We start from the raw sequence: 5,308 nt of genomic DNA on the forward strand, positions 1-5,308 counted from the left end.
TGGGCTGCAGCAGACAACGTGTCGCCAGGCGATGAATCATGGCTGCACAGACTTGGCCAAAGACCGTCCCTGCATGAGTGTGACACACGCTCCAGGGTGTCACAGCAATCAGCACGGAGGACGCCGGACGTCTCCCGGCACGTTGTGACGGACACATGGCAGCAGTGACCCAAGGACACAGACAGCGGGTCCGCGTGGTCTGCGCGGTGCACGGCCCAGGGACGGGACGCCCACTGTGGGGCGGCAGGGCCCCTCACACACGGGTGGGGACCCTGGTTTCCGCCGCCCTCCCCAGACTGCAGGCCGGGGCTTAGAGGACGGCTATCGCACAGGCAGTGCGTGGCAGGGTCAGGCCCGAGCCCGCACAGCCCGTCTCCCCCGCCCCTGCCCTGCATGACAGCGACCAGCGGGCCCAGCCTGTAGAACGGTGGGGGTGACCCAGCAGTCGGCACACACGGTGCCTCAGGCAAATGCAGGTGGCAACCCAAACCCACAAGAACATCCCGACTCGTCTTTTGGGGTCTGAAACAGCGAATCTATGCCGGGCAACACGTGACTGTGCAGATTTGGGGGCGGTGGGCACAGGGTGGCCGGGGCGGGGAGCGGAGGCGAGGGCCTGGCAGGGCGCAGTGATGGGCTCCGTCTCCCCCGTCTGACATGAAGACTCGGCTGCACTTGACAGAGACGAGATAAACACTGACCCGAAAAGCGAGCCTTCTGTGACTCTCCTAACAGATTCGCTTCAACTCCCAGACCTCCAGCCGCCTTGCCTGCTCCAGAGCCGGGCTGGAAGCCTTGCCGGGCAGAACGCTGAAGTCCAGACTGTGGGTCCGCCTGTGACTCGTCCACGTGCACGGCACAAGCCCTGAGGCTTTAGAGAAAACCTTCAGACGGGCTCCGTTCACACACCTGTCCTCAGGTGCGGGCTGGGTCTTGTCGCAGCGTGAGGATGAGCGGTCCCTCAGAGATGCTCCCGCTCACCCCTACCCGCAGCAGCTGGCGTGCTGTCCACTCCGGATGCCTGGTGGCACCTGCTGACCGGCTCATGGCTGGGCGCCTGGCGCTTCACATGGCATGCGATGGACTGCAGGGACAGGGGACCCCCAGTCACGGCCAGTCCCACTTGGTGGGACAGTGGGGGACCGTCACTGCAGTGAGCACCCAGTGGTCAGCCCGTTCTGCCGTGGGGCTCATGTGTGAACACCAGCTGACGCCCGCGCCTCCTGTGCACACCCCCGAACACGCGTGTGCTTGGCTTTGTCCTTCCAAGGTGGCGTTTGAGACCTCACTTTTCTTCAGTTTGTAGCTTTTTTACTTTTACTGGATGCACTGGTGTGACGCTGGTTAAAAACTGTACGGGTTCCAACTGCATAGTTGTGTAACGTGACGTCCGTACAGGGCTCTGTGCTCGCCACCCACCCAGCTCCAGTCTCCCCGCAGCCGAGTCGCCCACCCCGTTCCCCTCTCCATTCCCACCCCCAGCGACCACCCACTGCTGTCTGTGTCCACGAGTTTTTGTCTGTTAGCCTTGCTTGTTCGTGTGTTCAGTTTTTACCCCACGTATGAGTGAAATCACGTGGTTCTTGACCTTTCCCGTCTGCCTCGCCTCGCTCAGCATGGTGTAACTCACACGGGGTCCGCCACGACAGGACAGCAGACAGTTCAAAGCCAAACAGAAACATCCAAGAGCACGTACCTCGTCCTGGTGCCGAGGAGGCAGCGACAGACCTCACTCCGACCAGGACACCGTCTGGGAGCAGCAGCCACCCCAGGTCAGGCTCCAGGACACTCGATTCTGTGCCTGACGGAAAACTATGTGCACAGACGAGTCCCCGCACGGGGCGTGACACTCAGTGCCCGGACGTGTCCCCTGGGCTGCCGGAGACACGCTGGCTCCCTGGGCTCGCAGTGGCATCGGGTCCATCACTCCTGAAGTCCCCTCGGATGTCACGTCGGTACGACAGCCACGCCTCCGCCGTGGGTGCCACTGGGTCCCTGTGCCATCGCCACTGGTGGTCCCGCCATGCACGCCCGGTCCTCCCTGTGTTCCTCACGGCCGCAGGGCCACGGCCAACGCCTGGGCTCGTCTCTGACAAATGAGCACATGCTCGCGGCTCCTAGTGCAGCGAGGTGACGAATCCCCACTTCCACAGCACCGAGCATCTGGGGGCAACGCGCCCCGCAGACGCTCCCTTCTGGCTCCGAGGGAGGGGCGCCGGTGGCGGCTCTGGCTGCGGGAGGCCCCGTAAAGGCTCAGCCTGCTCCTGGCTTCAGAGCTCAGGAGCTGTGTCCTGGGGGCCGGCCACATCGGACGCAGTGGCGAGCGTGTGCAGACTGTGGGGTCGGTGACGCGTGTCCTGCTCCGGCCACAGAGACGTGTACCTCTGGGCTGCCCCTCCGCCCCCAGCCTGGGCCCCCGATGCCAGTCCGCGTACTTGGGGAGTGGGGCGGCATGTTCACGTCCCAGGCTAGAGGTCTGATGGAGACTCCCTTGAGAAAATGTCATCACAGCCACACGGTTGGGTCTAAGGGCCCCCAGACGGAGAGGTGTGCGGCAGCAGAGCCTGCTGTGGTTCCCACTGTGGACGAAGCAGCTGACTGTGCACACGGGCTTCTGCAGGCAGCTGGAGCTTCCGGAACTTTCAGCAAGGAGAGCCGCTAGGCCAGACCGGCCGCCATGCAGCGGCTGCTAAGTATGAATGATCTTTGGCGGGCATCTTGGTACCGTGTCAGGTTGCTGTGACCTGCTGGCTTTGCTCGGGTACAGGGAAGCATCGGGGGAGGCTGTGGGTTTGGGGCCACTGTCCTCCAACACCGGACTTAAAGCCGTCCCCGCCCCCAGCAGTGCCGGCCACCGCGATGCATGTGAGTAGCAGGGTCCGCCCGGCCACGTCCCCAGATGCAACGCGGGGCCTGTGCCCGCCTGGTGAGGCTCGTGGGCGTTACTCCGCTTAGCGTGCGTGCGTGCGAGCGCGTGCTCCCGCGACGCAGCTGAGACCGTGGTCTTTGTCTGCGAGCGACAGGCTCGCTGCGGCCTGTGTGGTGCGTTCCCCCGCAGCGTCCCCACTCAGTGCTCCTCCCACGGGGTCGGGGGTCACGGGCTGGCGCGCGCAGTGCGCCCGCATGACAGGGTCCGGTGAATGCTGACGCTCACCGCGGCTCACGTTTGTTTCATGGCGAATCTACGACGTGGCAGAGCTGACCCGGACAGGAAACGTTGCGCTTTCTGCCCTGCCCTGATGGGGCTGGGGCGCACGGGCTCCCGTTCCAGGCACTGAACAGACCCCGGGGTTCGCCGTGCGTGTGTGGCCACCGCTGTCACCCGTCGTGGAGCCCTCGGCCTCCGCGGAGGAGGTGTGTTCGGCACGCGCTGTGGTGCCGGTGCGGCTGCCCGTGGGACCCGCGTGGGACCCGCGTGGGACAGCGGCTTTGGGCGGAAGGACTCCCGGCCGGGTGAGGGGGTGAACACCGCAGAGACGCGTCATGACAGGCTGGCGGGGGGCACAGCCCGACGCCCGGGGGCAGAAGGGGAGCCACGCGAGACGGTCGGCGCACACGTCGGCAGCACGTTCGTCCAGTGCGGGTCAGCGTCAGTTACAGACCCTCTGCTCCGCCATCAGGTGCGCTGGGCCAGACCCACGGCGCCCCCGCGTCCTGGGAGAAGGGTCGCGGAGTGGCCGCCCGACCCCGCCACGCCTGGCCGAGCTCAGGTCTGACTGGCTGCAGGTTCATTAGTCACATGGACAAACCGCATACCCGAGCCCCAGCCCCCCACCCTGCACCGAGAATCGTCGTCAGGTTGTCGCGGTGCCCGGAGGGGGCGTACACTGCAGTCCGCAGTGACAGTCAGCCCCTCTTCCTCCTCCGTGTTACTTCGAGCCTCTTCTCATTCTCGATGCCTCCAGCACAGCCACCGAGAAGTGGGGGGCCCCGGCATCCATGCATCGGCTCCTTTCCGCCCCCACAGACTGGCCAGGTTGCCCGGCTCCACCCTGACCGCTAACTTTTCCCTAGATGTGTCCTAGAGGCCACACTGCACAGCCACAGCTCACGTCCAGAGCAAGCAGCCACCGTCCTCGTTCCCGCCGAGGTCTCCGGCTGTGCGACATCGTGCACATTTGCGTGTGAGTCACGTACCATTGAAGAGGCAAACACACAGAAAATCTTCAGAACTAAAAACAGTCCCGGAGGCCCATGTTTTCAGTTATTGCAGTTTGCAAATGAACTTGGCAGTCACAGAGCTCCCTGCAGAACGACTCTGCGGGAAGCGCAAGTCTGCCAGGAGCCCGGGCCCGCTGCCCCGGGCGCCACAGTCACGCCCCCGCGACCGCTGACGCCAGTCTCCTACGCCCGGATCCGTGAGTGTCATCTGCTGACAGCACATGGGCGTGATGATCACAGTAATCACAATGTCACGGGAGGCTGACATCTGTCACTCACTGGGATGAATGTGCCAAGGTCTCGTGTGATCAGGTTTAATTGTCTCCTACCCGTCCACTTTCTCTCGATGAACAGGGGTCAAAGGCTGTGGGGAGTAGGCAGACCGTCTGGTCCCCCAGCAGGCACAGGGGCACCTGCAGAGCCCGCTGGGTGTCCACTGTGCACCCTGCCTCTCGTCCCCCAATACTGCAAGAAGCCGTGACCCCCCATCCTGCCACCCGGCCTCTGCAAAGCATGACCTGCCAGTGGCTCCCAAAGTTCCTCACGATGCTCCACAATGCAAGATGTGTTTTACATTGAAACCTAAGACACACACACGTGCACACACCATATGCCACATATCCACACATGCACACACACGTCCATACAAACATGTGCACACACACATCCACACCACACATCCACGCATCCATGTGCACACAACCAGACACCACACACATGCACACACCACATCCATGCACATGTGCACACACCGCACCCACACACGCACACACATCCATGCACACGTGCACACACAACACAGAGGCACACAGCACACATACCACATACACATCACACACCTTGCGTATCCACTTACACATGCAGACACCACACACACGCCACACATGCACACACAAACACCACATACACACGCATGCCCCATATGTACATTCGTATACACACTACATACAGCACACACCACACACCTCCACATATCCATGCACACATATGCATATACACCACACGCAACCGCACCCTCCCACGACACACATACATGCACATGCACACCACACATAAATCCACACACATGCACGCTCACCACACATAAATCCACACACATGCACGCACACCACACATAAATCCACACACACACACGCACACCACACAT

At 62.6% G+C, this 5,308-nt stretch overlaps 1 protein-coding gene across 1 annotated transcript in view; it reads right to left on the reverse strand.

Annotated features, from left to right (window-relative positions):
• DLGAP2 (DLG associated protein 2) overlaps window positions 1–5,308 on the reverse strand; it is a 247,632-nt gene that overhangs the window by 76,241 nt on the left and 166,083 nt on the right. The gene's annotated exons all lie outside the window — the stretch shown is intronic.

This window comes from Pteropus alecto, unplaced genomic scaffold (genome assembly GCF_000325575.1).
Source record: "Pteropus alecto unplaced genomic scaffold, ASM32557v1 scaffold35, whole genome shotgun sequence".
Taxonomy (NCBI): Eukaryota; Metazoa; Chordata; class Mammalia; order Chiroptera; family Pteropodidae; genus Pteropus; species Pteropus alecto.